Consider the following 22,097-nt stretch of genomic DNA (forward strand, 5'->3'; position numbering starts at 1 on the left):
TTTCTTTAAAAACATTGTTTATTATTGAGAAGGATCATTCTTTAAAATTACTGCAGTCCAACATCCTATATAGACATTGGCTTTACAATATCTATAGAGAGAATTTATTGAAAGGTAGTTAATTGAACAATTTTACATATGTGATCTACTTTTACCAATGAATTTGGAAAGTGAATTATTTTTCATTCTTATTATTTTCAATTACCTAAAGTCATCCATTATAAATTTCAAATGAAATTGTTTTAAATTTAATAATTACATATTTATCCTTTTGCCACATCTATATTTAAGAGTAATGGCAATTGTGCCCCCCAAAAGGAAATAAAAAGAAATATAATAAAACATAAATTTCTATATTATTTTTAAACTTGAAACCTAAAAAAACAAGATACTATAAAATGAAATGCCAATTATTTATAACATTACTGTAGTTTAAAAAGAAGAAGAAAAAAAGCCTAACTCTGATAACTGATTACTTCTGTAGATTTTTTTTTTTCTATAGTAGGCACATTTCAGACTCCATAGTGGTATGAAAGTATATTACAAAAGAAATGAATCTACAAAAGGAAGAGTTGTTCTGGAGCAAAATGAGAATACGGCTTTATAGTCATAATGTCTTCAAATCCACATTTCTGGTAAATTAAAAGATACATTAGGAAAGGGGATTTTTCTATTAGATAATGCATAGGAAGTACATCACATAATCTGTTTATCACAGTATTTACTATTTATTTTTTCTTTTTCCAAATATTAGTAAGAAATGAAAATATATTTCCCCTGATATATTTTTATTTTAATTTTTAGTTTTTCTGGGTATGTAGTAGGTATATTTATGGGGTATATCAGATGTTTAGATACAGGTATGCAATGCATAATAATCACATTATGAAGAATGGGGTATCCATCCCATCAAGCATTTATCCTTTGTGTTACAAACTGATTAAATTTTAAAATGTGCAATTATTATTGACCATAGTTATCCTGTTGTGCTATCACCCCTGACCCTTTTAATCCCTCTTCTGTTTTGGTTTGTTTGTTCTCATCCCTTGTCATCATATAATATATATTTTATTTATACATCTTATTATTGTCTATCTATTAGAATGAGATAAGGGATTTTTTGATTGAGTTACTTACTACTAGATTCCTGGTGTCCAGAACAATGTCTGGTTCACTGTAGGTGGTCAATAAATACAAAGTGAATGAATAACTTTGCTTGCTTTATAAGAACATATTTACTCTGGAACAAGAAATTCAGAAATAGATTTTTTAATATTACAAATGAAGAACAAGTCAGAACAAAAGAGTATTATTTGTATGGTTGTAGATATGGTAAAATGCAGAACATGAATATCTAGAGACTTATAACTGAAAACAACTCCAGTGATATAAAAGCACTTTGAAACCAATTTGTATGTAAAAGTGATGCCTGTAGTTGCTGAACATAGTGGGCAGTTCACACGAATTCCCCAATGCGGCACACTCTTCCCTCGTAAACCACAGGGAGCTATAGGGCATCAGCTGTTTTATCCAGCAAGTGTGAATCAACAGCTCTTTGCTATAAGTCATATGCAGCTGAGAGGTTTTCTTTTTGATTTAAGAAACTTAAATTTAGTCTGCATGAAGTGATTCTATTTACAAAATTCAAATTGCCAGGAGCTATCGTTCTAATCATCATTATCGTAGTTATCTTCGTCACCATTGTCTCTACTGTAGCTTTTTAAGAGGAAAGGAGTTTTAACATTATAAATGGCCCTTACTTCTTGAAAGAGAAAGCAGAAGAAACAATTAGTTCTGGTTTTTTCTTCTCCGGTTATTTCTAATTTCTTCTTAGATCATCGTCTAATCTTAATCTCCAGTCTAATGAACTTTTAAATGTATATGGAGGTTAAGAGTTTTGCTTTTGGAGAAAACAAAACTGCACTTGAATTCCAGCTGTGCTGTTGACTTGCATGTAAACCAATCATCTCTGGTGATTATTCTTTGTATAATAATCACTCCTTTCCACTTTTCTGTGCCCCTAGAGCCTGAGCTCCGTGGGCTGCCATACCTTGCTAACTTGCTTTCTGGGTTGCAGGCAGGTACACCCAATAAGAACCACTTGATGACATCCAGAGTGTGAAAGAAACAAGAGGTCAGTTACTTATTCAGCTTGTTCCTGCCCAGTCTTACATCAGCCTGGCAGTAGCCAGCTTCCTCCCACACATACCTCTTATTAGTATGGGCATCTCCCCTTCTCAGACTCACAGATGTCATATTCCTTTTCCATGCTTTTTTCGATATCAAATATGATGGCTTCATGCTATTGTTCCTGCCTGAGTGTTTGGCCATGCCTTGCTAGTTCTTCTAACCCTGCTCATACTCTGTAAATAGCACCTTCTTTAGGGACTGACAGATACACTAACAAAACCTTGAGTTTCTCTATCTGTAAACTGGAGACAATGCCTACCTGTTGGTTTGTTGTGATGATAAAATGATACTAGGTATTTAAATTATTTAACATAGTACATAGTATACATTAGATAATTTTGGTAGTGACTGTGATGGCATAGCTAGTAATAGTGATAATTGTTATTATCTACCTGCATTAGCAAGAATTTTCTCAGTTTTTTGTTAGTATTGTATACATTTCTGAAGCACAGAACTCAGATGAGCAGGAGTAGATTTTAAATGAGAAAGAAAACAGCCCCTTTTATAACTGTGCTTACAATAACAGTTTTTGTGGCAGTAACAGTGAACACATATCTTTACTTCCATGGAGGACCATGCTACAATCTTATGTTCACAACACTACAGAAGTACCCTTTTGAGTTCAATGATTGTGCCTATGCTTCTGGCTAACTACCACCCCAAATATTTTATTTGGAAACTATATGCACATATATACCATATCCTAAACTGAACTAATGTATGGGAAGATGGGCTATTTCTGGAAACTCAAATTGATGGCAGACCTCTCAGTGCCATCTGGTCATCATTATATCATAAGTCCTCAGCCTCAAGGACAGAGAGATGATTACTTTCCATCATAAGAATCCTACACTGAGGCTAGTGCAGCCCATACAATGAACAGCTGAATCACAGATATATTTTCTTCTATACTTTATAAACTCTTCAACTTTTATAAGTTGAGTTAAGACACTGACATTTTTTCACCAGAATCACTATAAAATGATGATATATAGTTCAGAGCAGTGAGAGCATGCCTAGGTCTGTGAACCTGAGTAGTGAAAGAAATTGTTGAAAATGACAATAGTTTAATATTAATTTTCAAATTGATAAATTTTAGTCAGCAAATCAACTAAACTTAGAAAATATTCTTATGAACAGAAACTAATCATTTAATATCAAATTTTGAATTATGGTGACATAAATAAGAATGGTGTCCTCATAAGAAGTGATGTATTGGAAAAGGACAAAATTACAGATAAGACATTTATCCAATAGGTAAATGGATTAATAGATAAGCAAAGTAAATAAGGTCTTTAAATAAACATATTGACATTTAGAAATGGAATCAATTATCTTTCAAATCTCACATCTTAATATAAAAAGATAATGGTTCAGTTTTGCAGAAAAAGCTACTTGAAAAAAGTAGATTGTAAAATTAGTTTTTAAATTCTTCCTTGGAGTCATAAAGGAAAGTCAGCATATAGTTCAGAAAAATTAAACTTTTAATATAAACAGTCTTTATAGCCATATGAGACAAAAAAATTTTCCACAATTATTTTTAAATTTTTCACAATTTTTTCCATAAACAGAGGAAAAAAATCTGTTTGAAACACTCACTCAATATAAAAGCCACATAGCTTCAGCAGCAATATTCACTGAGTAAATTTGCATTTTCTCATCATATGGCTGATATTTATTTTATTTATTTGTTTTTTGCTTCCTCCCAGCCCCCAGAAAATATGCACAGAAAAATGTAGACTATTTTTTTTTTAATCTTCCAGAAAGAAATGTTGTGGATAATGACAACAAGAGGAGCAAGACTAAATACTCAATTGCCTTTTGTATAAGTATCCATAACTTGGGAAGTGACTTGATTTTTTTTTCATAAAGAGAAAAATCAAAAGAATTTAGAATAAAATTCACATAATTTTGCAGAAATGTAATGAAACTGAACTTTTAATATCTAAAATGCACATATTAGTAGAACAGCTTGATCTTATTTTGGTGGATATCTATTTTGAAATTCTTTGTGTTTAGTAATAATTTTTTACTTTCTAAAAATTCTAAGAACTAATGCAGCAAAAGAAGAAATCATGTCATATGGTCAACATGTAATATTACTTTTCTGTTTCTTCAAAAAGAATTTTAATGAACAAATAAATTTTGACTCTTCTGAAATAAAACTTTGCTCAAGAAGAAGTTCTTATAGTTGTAATTATAGTCATAGCTTTTAGAACTAGTTGTGTTTGGTGAGAGGTGAAGCTAAAATGCTTCCCTTGTTTTCACTTTTAGTTTTCTTGCTACATCTTTAAAAGAACAGTGTAAATGTTCTGTTTCTCAAAATAAAGTACAACTAGCTTATTTGTTTTAAAATGATTATTTAACTTGAAAAACTAATTCAAAACCTATATATGTGTACAGTTTAATTTCCAAAGAAATAAATTAGGGTTAAGAAGACTCTCTGAGCATACTAATTTCTTTTACAGTGCGTGCAAAGTTATTCCATGAAATTAGAAAAAAAAATGCTTTAGATCATTTTCAATGCATTTACTTCCTTAGTAAATGGGTTAAACAATATCACATATCTATTTGGTATTAATAATTTACTTCTTTGGAACAGAATTAGATTTTAGATTATAATTAGATTTTAGATTTTCAAACTTTCTACAATGTTTGAAATACATTTTTTTTAGTTCTATAGATTTACAAGAACCACTGACACTGAAGAAAGAAATATAATCCTAGAAAAACTGATACAAATTGATACTCCAACTGCTTCGTTAATTTGAACTTAAACAACTGCAAAATACTTTCATGTGAAACTTCTTAACTAAACTTTTCCTTTACAATCAAATTTCAGAAAGCAGTATTTTTAAACATCCTCTAAATTGAAGTATGATATTTTGCTCAACATGGAAAAGATATGGTACTTGCAGATTTAAAGGTTATCAAAAATCTCTCTGTTTCTTATATACGTAGCATTCGAAAAACTCCAACAAGGGAAAAATGTCAGAAATTTTCTTTTTCTAATCCGTTATAATACTGTGTGCTTCTTGGATGAAGTAGGTGGGTAGGGACAGGATTGGATGTCAGAATATTACTGAATATGCTTATATATCTTTTGAAATTTGAATTATGTTAATATATTATTAATTAAAAAGTCAAATTAAAATTTTAAAAATAAAAGCATTATTCATCTTTATTTGGTGAAAAAGCATACTGTCAACTTCAAGTTAATAGACAAAACTGATTGCTACCTGGAATATTCTAGGCTAATTTTTCTGTTTGTATTTGGGCATACTGAACTTGATCATGGCTAATGACATGGCAGTCAGAAAACAGGTTACGGTCTGTCCTTCTCTCTGATGAGAACAACTGCTAATACAAATAAAAAACCATTAGACCCAATCAACCCTTTGGGAAGGAAATAAACTGCATCTTTAAGTGAATTTAAATAATATCAAAGTCTGAGTCTAAATTCAGATTTATCTCATATTAACAAAGTCCATTAGCTACCCTCCTGCTTGTACGTTTTGGACCCTCTACAATTGGAGTTCAGAACAGCCTCATTTGCATATTAGAAGTCCCTATCCTTAGTGTACAGTCATGCCAGATGAAGGCTAAACTTAGAAAATCAGCAAGTTGTCAAAAGTTGAGTTTCAAACATCACAGAATGATAGCCTGTAAAATAGTGCTTTTTTTTTTTTTTTTTTGTGGCTAAGCACAGTGACTCATGCTTGTAATCCCAGCACTTTGGGAGGCAGAGGAGGAAAGATCACTTGAGGTTGAGAGTTCAAGACCAGATGGGCAATATAGTGAGACCTATGCACTACAAAATAATAATAATAAATAAAAGAAAATGGTACTTTTTTTAGGGAACATAAAATATTTTCTGTATTTTTATTATTTAATTAGTCTTTGCAACATGTTTGTGTATAGGTAGGAGATTGTCTTTTTATGGAAAAGGAAAAGAAACAAGTTAAGTGTAGGAGGAAATATTTACCAGAAAAAAAATTCCTTCTGCTCTGTGTCTGTATGATTTTATTAGCATGATGCAAACTTTACTTGGAGTTGCAAATAGAGTGCTGTGAAGATGGGTGTAAAGGCTTGTCGAGAATAATGATGATGGAGCTATCCTGTGATTGACAAGGGTAGTGCTTGTTTTTCTACACTTTTTTTGCTTTTCAAGACAGAGTTTAGCTCCTGTTGCCCAGGCTGGAATGCAGTGGCACAATCTCGGCTTACTGCAACCTCCACTTCCCGGCTTCAAGCAATTCCCCTGCCTCAGCCTCCTGAGTAGCTAGAATTACAGGTGCCCACCACCATGTCTGGCTAATTTTTGTATTTTTAGTAGACATGTTGGCTAGGCTGGTCTTTAATTCCTGACCTCAGGTGGTTCTCCCACTTAAGCCTCCCAAAGTGCTAGGATTACAGGTATTAGCCACCATAACTGGCCCATTTTTCTACACTTAAACAATACGTTTTCCTCTTTTAGCTGTATTCCTCATTTTAGTGCTCACCCTAGGCAATGCGCTTTTGAGGATTTCTCTTTTTCTTGTTAAATGCTGACTTATTATTTTTTTATATATCTATTGTTCTCTTAATGTGTATTGCAGACAGCTGCAAGTATTTGATACCTTTTCAAGTAGTCTAAGGGCTTAGACAACTTATTATTAGGCTACTTAAGAACTAGCTTAAGAACTAGCCTAATAATAACAATACATTATTTACCTTTATACTGTGTTGACATTTGCACTGATGGTGCAAAAGTAATGGTGAATAAAAATGCTGACACCAGAGCAGCAGCACCCAACTATATCAGTCATTGTTGTATCTTCCTTGCTATGCATTTGCAAGACAAACAAGGAAACAAAAGCTAGTCATACGTAAGAAAATCCTTGGTGAAGCAATAAAAATTATTAATGTTATTAAATATCTACATTTAATTTTTCTAAGTCTCACAGAATATGGTCTGTGTGGCTAAATGGGAATTATACAAATAGTAATTCTGCTACAAACCGAAGTATTATGGCTGTTTCCAGGAAAAGCACTCATGTAATTGTTTGAGTTGTGAGCTTGTTACTTTCCTCTTAGACCACCATTTTTATTTGAAAGACTAACTGACAAAATATGATTATTCAAATTTAGGTATTTGCAGATACCTTCTTAAAAATGAATGAAAATTGCAATTTTAAGGAAAATGACTATGACTATATTTGTTACCAATGATGGCATCTGAGATTTCAAGTGAAAATTAGAATTTTGGAAACTTGTGACAACTGATGTTATCTTGACAGCTTCCCAATCCTTAAAACCTTTTCTGAGGAGATAGGTGCAGGTGATAACGTTAACCAACAAATGCTATGATATTGTAAAATGAGAAGTGTCAAAATATGGAACATCTGTGTCATTCAATGAACCAGTATTTTCCAAATGACTAACAAATTGAGGAATAGGTAAAAGAAACTTCCAACGTCCAAGACAGATCAGTGGATTTTAATATGACTGTGTATAAAAAGCATATTGACATAGTTTCAGATTCCAAATCACTTGTTAATTTTGATGTGGTATCAAAGAAGAATATCCATAATTATCTGAAAAACCTACTGACCCAAGATTTTTGATGTCTCTTTGCCAGCTGCAGACCTCTGTGGCTGGTAAAACCCTTGCCCAAGACTTGCTTGACTCTGGGCTCACTGCTGGTGGTACCCCATCCTCTTGGCTCAGCATTCTGTGCCTGGCTTGCACTCTGGCCCAGATCCCATGCTCACTGCGGAATCTGCACTCAGCCTGTGGCTAGACTGGGTGTGCTTAAGCCCGTTTGTATTACAGCTTGTTCAGTCCCACCACCCCACTCTGACCCACGGCTCCTGGGCTGGCCTGGCTCTGCCATTGCTTCCTATTGCATGAGTTGACCACATAGCAATGGCAGAAAGTGGAGGGCTACAGTGCTACAGCCTTGATTAATTCCAACGTTTAGCGGGTCCTGGGTTTTTGTACTGTATTCAAGAAGAATGAAGTTGCACTGACAACTGGGGAGTGAGCAGAGAAGACAACAGGGGGATGAGCAATGAAACAGTTTTCAGCAATGAAACATTTCTCAGTGAAGAGGGGGGCCTGAGTTGGGCAGCCCCCTTACCTGAAGTTGGGTACTTTCTGCCCCCTGCTCCCACTCAAAGGGGAGTAGTCCCAAAGTGTGGTTTAATCCAGAGATTTTATGAGCTCAGAATGGGCGAGCTATGCCAATTGGTTTGTGGGTATGCAAAAAGGCTAAAACATGGCATCACTTTAGATGGGCATGACATTGTAAAAAACCAATTAAGGAAGGGTATATGAAAAAGTAGATGAAGAGTGGGGATCAATCAGAGGCAAGTGGGCCAAACAGGAAGAGAAGTTCTCAATCTGGTCTGTGGATTTATCCACTATTCATAGTTTGGTTTTCTTGCTTAAAACTAGCTTTGGTTTGAAGGTCAGGTTTCACTAGGGAACCTTTCCTATCTGCCTAGGCATTTGACTGCCTCTTGCCGCTATCACTACTAAAGTACTCCTCCCTTTCCGAGCTACATTTGTATGAGGCTGTATTGCCTTTATACAGGTCAAGTAAAACAACGTTTCACCAAGAAATGATTGCAAAACAGATAAGAGTCTTAGGCTCTTTTCTGTTAATATAGATGTTAAAGAATATCTACAAAAATGCCTCTCTTACTGCATTTTTAGAAAGTAAAAGTTTCTAATATTTAATATTAATAAAATATTTGTTAATATATAATAGTCTTATTTTAAATTTTACATAATAAAGAACTTTTTAGTTTTAATCTCTAAAATGATAAGTATCAATATATACAAACCACATAATCAAAGTTCTTTGGCATCCTCAATACTTTTTAAGCATCCAAAGAGGTCTTGAAACTAAAAAGACTGAGAACAGCTGCTGTGCAAAAACTTCAATTGACAATAGTGACAAGATTAAATACACTATGTATTTGAAAATATCTGTCAACCTGAGGTTATCCTGATAATAGGTAAATTACTATACTTATTGATCATTAACTGATAGTGACCAAAACATCTCTAAAATTGATTGCTTAAATTTAATGGAATGATACATTGCTAATTTCTTTGAAAAGTTAGACAAGATAGATTGGATAATAATCCAAGTAAATTAAATATGACTACCTTTCCAGATACCCAATTTGGTTTCATGCCCTTTGGGGGTGTTATTTACATTATTACATTTCTGTGCTTTGTTATTGTTTTTTTCTTCAGTGTTAGATGAAAATGCAATAGCTAATTTGCATGTTTGCATGTATTTATAGAGCATGCTTTATAACCTTTATGTCCAATATGCAAACTAAGAGAAAAAATTAGTGTAATTCATTATTGTACTAATTCATAATAGCACATAATCCATAATATGATAGTGATATGGTCAATATTCTGGCACAAAATATTTAAGCTCTTTTAAAATTAACTGATGGGATACAATTTGAAATTGTGAATACTAGACATGTATACAGAGGACAGAGTAAAAGGTAGGTAAAGAGCTCAGGTTAAAATATAGATGACCTTGAGAAGAGTGATAGTGCAGGTAGTAGGTAAACAAACAGACTGTAGAGAGAAACAAGGTATCTTTATCTGTCTTAGCTGTACTGTTACACAATGCATATTGTGAACATTGACAACCCTAAACAATGTGTCTGTGTTCTGTATATGTGTGGATACTTACGTATGTGCATTCTCTATATTTACATATAAATATAAATGCATATGTGGCATTCTCTATACATATATAAATATATATTTTAATTCCATATACACTGTATTACATTTTATATTTCATTTAACAAATACTTTAAGATATTTCATGGTGACATTGATATCTTTGGCAGTGTTGACATCTCTGTAATATAAGTAAATTCATGCAATTATTTTAAATTTATAGCATATTTTGCTCTTATTACTTTAAAATGAATGAAAACCTTTAAAATGTTTTTTATTAGTGGAAATACAACTGAGACTATGGTACAAATCATTTCTCATGCTAAAATCAAAGGATAACTTCAATTAGGAATTCAGTTGATTTAAGCTGGTTGATTCACATAAGTTGTGAAGAAAGAAGGTAAAAAGCAAGTGTTTAAAATGCTATGATATATATACAAGCGTAAACATACAAATATGCATGCAGTGTTACATTTACTAGATGATGAGATAGAATGGATTAATAACTAGGCAGGAAATAGGCAGTGACCCAGATTCACATATCTATGGAGATGTTTGTAGTTATGCAGCTTCACTACAGGTTTATTTTGAGGAGAAGGGTACTCTTCAATTTTGGGGGGGTTTGCAGGCACAAAACTTGTAAGAATACTTATTTTAAACATTTTACCTCCCCTCCTAGTCCATTCTCCAGATAACTGCCAGCAATCTTTGAAACTGTAAAGTGGATCAAAATGGACTTTTCTACTACTGCAATTGCACTCAGGCTAAAATTCAAAATCTGTGTTGTAGTATACAAAAGAAATAGCCTGTTTCCTTTCAACTACTCTGGCCTCACCTAGAATCGTCTTCCTTCATTCACAATATATCTTCACAAAGGGACTTTCTCAGTTCTCTGAATAGGCCATGCTTTCTTTGTTTGTTTGTTTGTTTGTTTGTTTTAATCTCAAAGCATTTATTCAAGCCAGTGCTTCTGTAGGAATCTCTCCCCTCCTCTGGTTAATTTTTATCTTATTGATAAATGTTTCCAACTGCCTTTCTCCTATACCAACACTGCTCCTCCCAGCCTAAACTATTTCCTTTTACATTGTCCTTCCTTAGCTACCTGTAATTTCTTTTACAGTGTTTATTATACAATGCCAGTATATATAGTATTTACATAAAAAGTATTGCTTACTATCTTGCTTCACTTTGGTGAATGTTTAAATGTTATTTATCCTCTGGATCTAGAGTCTTTCACATAGTTAACTCAGTCATTTGTTGAGTGAATACAGAAGTGAAAGTGTTATAATCTATACTTAATTTCTCGCTCAACATTCTGAAAAATGTTCAATTTAATGTCCGGTATAATTACTATTGTTCCTTTTTTTCTGGCATGTTGTATGTGTTTTATTATATTCACTGAAATGTAATCTGTCATCTTCTGAGTTCAGTAATAAAATCATTGTATTTTGCATGTCTTTTATTAAAACAGACTTATTTAGATATAAATTGTACCCATCTAAAGTGTATTAATTCCTGTTTTTTAGCATATTTACAAATTTCTGCAGCCATCACCATAATCTAATTTTGGAACATTTTTATCACCCTGAAAATAAACCTAGTACCCATTAGCAGCTACTATCCAGGCTTCCTCTAGTCATAGACAACCCAGTAATCTCCATTCTGTCTCTGTTTATCTCTGACATTTCATGTGATTGAAAACATAGAATATGTAGTATTTTGTGATTGGCTTCTGCTTTCTTAAATCTTTTTTCTAGTCATTCATACTCAGTCACTTTTATAAAGGTATCAATCTATGATTAATTTAAAATTTTTAAAAGAGCCCTTATTTGCAGTTAGTTTGAGAAGCCCTATTTGAATAAACATTTATTCATTGTTTTTGTGGTTGCCAAACAAATAGACATTTAGGTAATAATTAGAAGTTCTAAACGTGTTTAAGTATGTAGTTAAAAACAATCTGACCATTTGTGTACACTGAAATTTCAGAAATCCATGGTGGAGGAAAGTAGAATGTCTAAAGCGGTTACAGTAGATGTGAGAAAATGGCACTTAAGGTAGCTTCTTCGAGATTTTCCCACTCACTGTAGCTCTCATAACTAAAATGTTTATCGCTGGCAAGTCATCCTAATTAGAAAGCATTTACTAAAGTAATCTAGTTTTTGAAAATATTATTTCCACATAGTAAAGTTTACTTTTCTCAAATGTATACATATATTTCTCTGTGTAAATGCATTTGTACATAATTTATTAATTTTTTTCCAAAATATTTGAAGGCTGAGTATTCATCTAGCAGGGGCTGGATTCAAAATCCATGGTAGTAACTTCCTAGAAGACATATTTGAATAAAACATGTACATTGATGATGATATTTCTTAGAAAATGCAAGAAAGACTGATTTAGCATCAAAGATTTATTCATGTTTAATGTATATCAAAATGCTTATGCTAACACAAAACAGGATAAAAATGGTCAATTCACAGAATTCAAAAATTGCTAGGTTCTTAAGTTTATTTTTGATTTAAATACTACTGATTTAACCAAAATAAGATAGGCAGGGGAAAAATGCAGTTTAATATTTCCTACCTTTGCACTTCTATGCACTGTCATAGGGCGACTCTGTAGGCTGCAAGAATCATGATCTTATTGCATGCAAGGTATTGGTCTCTGTCCTTAAGTTTTTTAACCCCAAGCTGATAACATAAACAATAGGACTGACTTTCTTTTGGCTTACAAACCCCTAAGACCAGCTTATTATAAATGGGGTGTAACACTTATTGGTTCAACTGCTTTATTTTATATGATGAGACAAATTTTAATAATAAGTTTAGGTATTACAACAATCTGTGCTTGGGTCAGCACTTGCAGACCATTGCAAGGTTATTCTTTTCTTTTTTCCCTATTACAACATCTGTCATGGATAAACCAACTTGACATTTGTTTTATTTTGTTTTTTTCTTGTCTATCCAAGAAATAGAATAAACACAGTACTTGTAGGATATTTTCTATATATTTCTGTTGAAACAAATTGGTTGTGAGAATTTCATCCAAAAAATTGCCTCAACTATATCTGCAGTGTCCCTAGAGGATAAACTATACAATCAAACTTTGTCAATTAAATTTATCTTTTTATTGGAAGAATCCCATCATGGCAGATTCTTATCAATTATTTCTGAAACTGAAATAAGTGTGTAATTTGGGGTCTTAAATATAACAAAAGTCTCATAATTTCTGCCTCACTAAAAGTATTCTTTGGATCATATTATTTCTGTACTACAAGCCAGACCTGTTAAACTGATGTTTACTATATTTAAATTAAAATCAAACCAAACCAAAATCCAGCAAGAATACAAGTCAAGACAAAAATTGTATTTTCTTTTGCTCTATGAAAAATCTGACTCTAATTCTCTCCATATTTTAAATATGAAATATTTTTTTTCTAAGATATTAGCAACTTAAAAGTGCTACTAACTCCTTAATATCTATACTTCTTAAATATCAATCACTACCTATTAAAAAAAAAGGATAAAGATTCAAATTGATAAGTATGCCTCAAGTCACAAGAAAACAAAGGGACTCTTTGCTGGCTTTTTTATGAACCTCAAAGACTTGAATCTGTTGGGCATATGGAGAAATCTATAAAAACTTCAGCATTAGCTATTTTTACTGATGATTTGCTTTGATCATACTAATTGACATTTTTTTGTCTCAGGCTAAACTACATAAATATTATAAATTATTCAAACATAAAATTCGTTTACTATATTTTCAAACATTTTGGTTACTACCAATGAGTTGCCTGAATAAATAGCCCCGTTATCGTTTATTTTGGTGATCCTATATTTTAATTATTTTCAAGATTTTGCAGTTTTTGATAATACATGTTTCTTAAGTTAATTAGAACATTACTGTACTGATAATGGTAGCTTCTCTCAGAATAAGCATAATGCATCAATTATGTATGGTATATTGGTTTTGGCACAAAACTAGCACATACTAAATTCATACATAGATGACAAAATTACGCATCACTACAACAATTGCATAGCATGACTAGAATGTACATATACTAAAGGAATACACTGCTTATTAAGCAGGACAAAGAGCATACTGCTTATCAATTTAAGGATAGAACAAATACCTATATCTTGTTACATATTTAGTTTCATGATATTCTCTTGTCATTATAATTATGACTTTGTTCATTCTTATTTATCTACCAGAAATGCTTTATAAGAGAGTTGAAACCATGCATTTATTTCAGCTATAACTTTAAAGACAAAATAGCTTAAAAAGAAATTCTAAGTAAGTTACATCCATAAGCTTTTGAATGAACAGAATGATCAGTCTATGTCTACCTATCAACCTATTTATCTATCTACCTGTCATCTGTCTATATTATTGACAGATACTCATGTACACATGTGGAATCCAGAGAAATATGCAGTTTTTCCCCTCACCCAGTGTCTATTTGGACTCTTTTTCTTCTGCTTTCCCCACAGGGAGTTTATGTTTTAGACTCTCAGTTTCTTCCAGAGGTATTACTAGCAAAGACCATGTCATATTGGAGGAATGAGAGAACCGTGGATGGGGACAATGTGGCATGCTGTATCATAAATACTGTCATAGATGAGGATTAATTTACAATGATAGAAAGGAGAAAGAGATGAGGATGAAAATAAATATGATGTGAAATTTGCTGTACTGTGCTTGGCATAAATAAGACAAAATGCAAATATTATTTTGATTAGCATTACAGAATAACTAGAAGTTTAAACTAAATCTATTTTCTTTTATTCCTTTAGTTTCCTCAGCTACAAGCAAACAGGAAACCTAGCAACACTTTTTGTCATTGTATATCCATTTCCCATTGTACTGAATGTTTTTTATGCTGATTGATTATAGATAAGCCATTGTTTGGTATTATGCATGTCATGCATTTTCTGTTGAAGATCAAGGCCATACCCATTTACTCAAAACATATTTGCCATGACATCAATACTTTAGTCTAAAACTTTTTATTTATTATTTTAAAACATGCTTATTTTGAAAAGTCAAGAAATATACACAAGAAAAGAAATAAAATTAAATCCTGCAATCTCAAACTGCAGCAAAGCAAACATCTATCCACAGCAGAATGCATAAATAAACTGTGTTGTAGCCATACAATGCTATACTGTGCAGCAAAGAAAATGAATGAAATATAGTGACACACACAAAAAAAGTTGTTTCACAAAGTTAATAATGAGCAAAAGAAAGATATATTACATGCTATATGTTTTCATTATTAGATTACCAAAACCAGCAGCACTAACCTAGTTTAGCACTGGGCAGAAGTGTTGATTAGGTGAAACTACAAGGTAGTCTTTGTGAGTGCTAGAAGAGATCATCTATTTTGTTTCTTGGATAATGTTCGCAGGGAGTGTAAATTAGGTACATTTCATTGGTTTTTCTTTTTAATGAATGTTATGAGGCAATATACAGTATTTTTTTTAATCACCATTGATATAACTCTAAAACTTTTCAACTAGAAATCCTTAGTCAAGATGTGTTTCAGAATTTGCAAATGTTAATATTTTAGAAAATTAATATAGTGCATGTCCAGCTCCAGTGAAGTCTGAGGCAGCATCCAATTATCAATATTGGTATGTGCACACCAAAAGTATGACTATTCAAATAAAGAGAGATACACAAAGACTCAACAGATTCATTGCAATTACGACCAGTGTTTCCACCAAATAAGTAAGTTCAGGTCTATTACTAATGTATCTCATATTTTTAAAAGCTCAAGTACTGTTAAATTTGATCAAAAAAAATTTTAGCTGTGTTTTTGTTCCTGTGCAGTTGATAGAAGAAGATCTATTGTTCAGTAGCATAATAGGATGACTATAGTTAATAATAATAACATTGTCTACTTCAAAATAGCTATGGAAGTAGATTAGGGATGTTCTTAACACAAAGAAATAAATATTTCAAGTGATTGATATCTCAATTATCATGATTTGATAATTACACATTGCATAATTGTATCAAAATATCACATGTAACCTCTAAAAATGTGCAACTATTATATATTCATAATATTTTCCTTCAAAGCTCTCCGTGGTGCTGGCAATAGGAAATAGTAAGTTCTAGCCACTAAAAAATATTACTTTTTAGCAACTATTAAGATAATCATAGAAATTTCCCCCTTTGACAATTAATATAGTTTAAATACAGCTTTGGATTTGATTTCCTATGTTGAAGTATCTTTGTATACCTCGCATTAATGCTATCCAGTCATGAACATCCATCTTTTTAAGTTTTTTTCCATTTCAATTGCTAGTACTTTACTTGGGGTTTTTAATTCTAATTTTAGAAGGTGAGGTTTGTTGGTTTGTTTCTCTTTGTGCTCGCCTTTATAGTCAGTGAATAAGACTTTAAACAATCCTTTCTGGTTTTTTTATGATAGGCAATTAATTCATACTTTAATTTGCTCTACTTAATATTTTCCCTGTTTATTTTTTATTTATATTATAGCTTCTTGAGTTAAATCATTTGCTTTTTAAAATTCTTTATTATAGTAATTTAAAAAGCTGTTTTAAAATTTTCTACTGTGTGAAAAATTCTATGGCTTTGTCTTTATTCCAAATATTAATCTGTGGTAATTATTTTTCTTTTTAGTGAGTTTTTGTTTTAAATTGTACTGATTAAAGTGCTAAAAAATAAACATATTTATTATAGTGGCTTTTATTAGTTTCTGACATTCATGCTCCAATTCTATATTATGTCTCTCTCATCACAGATATTTCCCAACTTAAGCCCAATTTGAGAAGATACAATACCATCATTATGGATAAAACATAAAACTTTTATGATCAGTGTCTCCTGTTTGAAAACTCATAGCCATGTTTAAATTGCTCCAAAAATTGATTTGAGGAGTAATAAAATTAACCTCATTTTCTGTTTAACTTTTAATAATTCCATATTATATCTATATATATTTGGTACTACATCTCTGTGTTAGCATTTCCAAAAGAATGGGCAGATTTATTAGCCGCTAGTGATATTAGCAAACTGCATACAATAACTAGCATAAACTGGAATTTAGACTGAGAAATAGCTCTGTGGAAACTTTCTAAACCAGTGATATTTCACTCTGTCAATAGTAAAACATTTTCTGAAGCAACACTTTTAAAAACTTTAATAGGTGAGAATATATTGAGTGGATAGAGATTCTCTGGCAGGATCACCCTCTAAGCATGCCCAGAGCCTATAAAGTGAGGTGAATAGAACCCTTTCTCATTGCCATTGGTTTTCAGCAAGTCCTTACACTTATGTAATGATTGTTTTCTCTTGGATTAAAAAATGCAATGGGAGGAAGAATATTAAGACAAATACCTAACGCACATGGGGCTTGAAACCTTACATGTTGCGTTGATAGGTGCAGCAAACCACCATGGTACATGCATTCTGTGTGACAAACCTGCACGTTCTGCACACGTGTCCCAGAACTTAAGTAAAATACAATGAAAAAAATTCAACTCTGTTCCTTAGAGCAATTTGATAAAATGTTGTTCCAATGTGATCTTTTAATGCTAAGTATACTTCATAGCATTTTTAAATAAAACTATGTATCAAAATGCTGGCAATAAACATTTTGTTATCTGGCAATAAAAAAGAAAAACTTATGTTTAAGTGCTAAGAATTTTACATTAAAGCAATTCTCCCCTTGTTATTGCTTTGTCTCTGTACTTCTGTATATAAGTCACTAATTTTTTGGTGTCAAGTGGAAGAAATTCAAATCAAACCCAACTACATAGACATAAAAGGGAAATGTTTTAGAAGGTTCGTGTAATTTCAGATTATCATGGTGCAGCTGGTAGGACTTTTGATTTCATCTCCCCATCTCCTTCCCCCTCCCTCTCCCACCTCCTCTCCTCCCTCTCCCTCACCCTCCCCTCTCCCTCCCCATCCACCCTCCCTCTCCCTTATCCTCCCCTCCCCCTCCCCCTGCCCTCCCTCTCCCTTCTCCCTCCCCTTCTTCTCCTCCCTCCCCTCCTTCTCCTTCCTCCCCTCCTCCTCCTCCCGCTTTCCCTCCTCCTCTTCCCCCTTCCTCTCCCTTTTCCCTCATCCTTCTCTTCTCCTTTCCCTCTGCGTTTCCTTTCCTTTCCCTTCTGGTTTCCTTCCTCTCTCCCTTCCCCATCCTCCCTCCGGTTCTCCCTTACCTTCCCCCTCCCCCCTCCCTCACTCTCCCCCTCTCCCTCTCCTTCTCCCTATCCTCCTCCCACTCCTTTGTAGGATTCTTTTTCTCAGAAGGAATCCTTCCTTCTTTAGAGAACTTAGGCACCGACAGTTCCTAAACTTCATGAGTTTTGCAACTGAAGACAGGAACACATTTTTTCTCTAATTCTACATTTTAAAATTTCTTAGAATGTCTATAATTGTTCAAGCTTAGTCAGGTGCCAATTCTTAAAACATTCAACTTTCTTCAGGGTACTGGAGTTTATAATAAATCATTTTTTTCATGTGACTGGGTGGGTAAGAGAAAAGCAGTGATGTGGTTTACAGAAGAAATAGGAGCTCTGGACAGATGAAACGATAGAGATATTCAATATCTTGCTATAATTTTGCCATTCCTGTTTGAAAAAAGACTGTGTCTTAATTAACATATGTGATCATTTCACACTAGTTAAAAGTATATTGGTTATCTGTTAAAGTTTATTGTACTCCTAATTTCATTTTGTTTTCATGATTCTCATAGACTGTATAACAGAGGGTATTTAATCATGCATTTAGTTAGGCAAGGTACATGGAGATATATATGGGTTTAAAAAAGAACTTTACAAATGTTTAACTTCAAAACAAATGTTCTTTTTCTATTATTTTATTAATCAAACATTTAGCCTTACAATTTGCTTCACCCTGTTTCAGGGAATGAATGAAAGAAAAAAATCAGACACCTGCCTTCAAGCTGATTTCCAGAGTTTGCTTATTAAACGTATAGAACATTTAGGTTGACTCCCTTACACAGTTTATAGGCGTCACATTTTTATCAAACTAAATTTTTGTCCATTAGATAACTCAGTCTCTAAGCAGTCCACTGTTTATTACGTTACTGTAGTAAGCTGACCTCTCTGGCTAATTTTGCTTTAATAACTTCTCTCATGTACATAATTTTTTTCCATGTTATTTTGCTTGAGATCCCTTGTCCCTGTTTTCAGTTTATGTTTTCTTTTATTTCTTGTGATCTTACAGAAACACTTCACATATTGGCTGGGTTCTAGCTCAAAATTAAAACTGCTTGGAGTTTGGGTGTGTGGTGATAGAAAACACAGATGTAGTTTAAATATGCATCAATATTTAGGTGTATTCTTTATTCCTTATCCAAAGAACTGCTTCAAAGACTCTATTTCAATTTTGCTAGAGGAAAATTAATCTTCTTATTTTCCTTTTTTGCAGAACTCTTGCTAATTACAAGTATAATGATCACATTTTTGTGAGTTCGATTATCTTCATGGAATTTATCAGGTAAGGGCCCAATGAGGTCAAAATGTCTGTTTTTAAAATATTTTGAGAAATAAGTCTCACAAATTTCAAAAAAAGAGAAATTTGTCTCTATTCTCACATCTCTATTAATCATTCTAGTTTCTAAGTATGTGTAATATTCTATGTTTAAAGCAGAAATGAACTTGATTTGTAAATATTTTCATTAGAGCCCTTTCTCCAGTTTAAAAATATTTAGACTTTTTTGTACTTAATTTCACTTTGTGTTAGACAGCTTTTTCACTAAAATAGCCTTATCTAAAATATGCGAGAATTCAAAAATTTATCTGCATATTTTTTCAGAAAATATAAATTGTTAAAAATATGATTTATCTGCAGTGTGAACGACTTCATAGAATCTTCCTCTTGTTAACAGTTTTTGCCAGTTAAAGTAGTGCCCATTAGCCTAGACTTCCTTTTTTTTTTTTTTTTTTAACAATTCTAGCAGTTACAAAACAAAATCCTTTGTTTTGAATTTGAGTAACTATGAACCATTCTATGCAAATGTTTCAGAATCATATAAACACATATCATATATGGGGGGGCTAAATATACACAATTTTTTTAACTGGCAAGGTAACTTTCTCTATTTATTTTCTTTATTGGAGAAAATGCTACTAGCCATGCCACATTGTCCAAAAAACCTGTCTTTACCGAAGTCATGTTTGGGATATATTAGCAGCTCTGTGCCCATATTTCATTAGTTTTCAAGACTATAATACCAGGTTTGCATTAAAAAGCATAGCATTGGCAAAATACTCTCTGGTTTGCATCAATTTACATATTTAATTGAACCACCTGATTTTACAACAGAAAAATATTTCCACTCAATTCACAAACCCCATTGAGGGAAACTAGATTTGTAAAGCCACATGTGGGAGTCCCACTGTTTCTAACAGTTTCATTTAAATTTATGATTTAACTGGAATTATTGAAAGAAGAAGATTGCAGCAGCATCACAACAGGTAAACCACCAATGATGATTTGATATTTGTTTTGTAAAAGCTGATAATCTAATGAAGAGCCAGATTGATGAAAATATTAAGCCTCTTTTATAAATTTATTCAATATCTCTACTTTTAGTCATATTACCCATCTACTTGGAATATGGCATATTTCCAAGCAAAAGATTATTTCAATCATTCTGCTGGTTGTTTGCATATTTTATATTTCTTGATTTTTAAATTGGATTTTTATATCAGGTTACATAAGTTTTTGTTATTGCCATGAATCTACTTTGCTTGTATTTTTGTGTGCCATTATTTATGCTAGAAAGCACTACTGGAATTAATGAAATAAAATTTAAATGTCCTTTGCTGAAATACAATTCTAATGAAGACTGACAAAGTCATGTCTGAATGTATATGTATATTTCATATATAAACTATGACAAATAGAAATATTGATCCTTTGTAAGTCTTTTGCTAGCTTTTGATTTTAAAAACTATACAAATACTAGAAATATAATGTTTAGCTTTATTTACATTTCTTAGATAAAAATAATAAAAAGTAACTGGTTTATTTCCAGCTATTAATATTGCTCTTTGAAGTTTTATATTTTTAAAAACATAATGCCATAAGTTTTTTAATTGTTTTTCAAATTTCTCTTTTTTCTCATACATGTGAGTCATTTTCTTTAGAAGGAAATAAATGTTAAATGAGAATGTAAAATAAGCCCTAGCACTGAAGATAAAATTCTAATGACATCTCAAACTTTCCCATTTTGCTTTCTAGAATGGTGGATATTGTGATTTCTACTTTATTACTATAACTAAAACAAACAAACAAAAAAGCTAAGATACATTTTCTTGAGAAAAGAAAGCAGTTGTGTCTTCCATAGTTCTCCTAGCTCAAAATGGTCCTTTTAAAAAGGATACCAAAGGGTTATGATCTGTCAAGTAAAGGGTACATTAAAATGTTATGATATTCACTGGACGTTTCAGGTATCTTGTGATAATTCCAAATCTGCAATATATTTCCTACTTCTCACGACGTAAGTCCAAAGTTCAGTTTCAGAACCACACATTGTCCAATTCCCAATGGATGTGTTTCTATGCAATTCCAAAGCAATCTAGCTAATTCCTTCCAATCATGATGTTTGCTCAGCAGTCATTTGAGGCTGAGTTTACAAAACAAAAATGTTTATCTAATTGTGATGGTTAATATTGAATGTCAACTTGATTGGATTGAAAGAAGCAAAGTATTGTTCCTGGGTGTGTCTCTGAGGGTGTTGCCAAAGGAGATTAAAATTTGAACTAGGAGAGGCAGACACGCCTTCAATCCAGATGGGCACCATCTAATCAGCTCCCAGCACAGCTAGAATAAAACAGACAGAGAATGTGTAAGGACTAGGCTTGCTAAGTCTGCTAGCCTTCCTCTTTCTCTCATGCTCATGCTTCCTTGTCCTCTAATGTCAGACTTCAAGTTCTTCAGCTTTTGGAGTCTTGGACCAGTGGTTTGCCAGGGGCTCTTGGGCCTTCACCCACAGACCTGAAGGCTGCACTGTTGGCTTCCCTGCTTCCGAGGTTTTGGTAGTCAGATTGACTTCTCTGCCTCTCAGCTTGCAGTTGGCCTATTGTGGGACCTCACCTTGTGATCCTGTGAGCCAATACTCCTTAATAAACTCCCTTTCATATGTACATCTATCCTATTAGTTCTGTCCCTTTAGGGAACCCTGACTAATA

The 22,097-nt window shown here is 32.7% G+C and overlaps 1 long non-coding RNA gene across 2 annotated transcripts in view; it reads left to right on the forward strand.

Moving 5' to 3' along the window:
- LOC141584275 (uncharacterized) overlaps nucleotides 1–19,397 on the forward strand; it is a 752,462-nt gene extending 733,065 nt beyond the window's left edge. For both annotated transcript variants that reach the window (XR_012517208.1, XR_012517207.1), the window contains one exon: nucleotides 19,330–19,397. This is a non-coding gene — a long non-coding RNA (uncharacterized LOC141584275). The remainder of the gene's footprint in view (nucleotides 1–19,329) is intronic.
- The last annotated feature ends 2,700 nt before the right edge of the window (nucleotides 19,398–22,097 follow it).

Source organism: Saimiri boliviensis, chromosome 4, assembly GCF_048565385.1.
Source record: "Saimiri boliviensis isolate mSaiBol1 chromosome 4, mSaiBol1.pri, whole genome shotgun sequence".
In the NCBI taxonomy this organism is placed as follows: Eukaryota; Metazoa; Chordata; class Mammalia; order Primates; family Cebidae; genus Saimiri; species Saimiri boliviensis.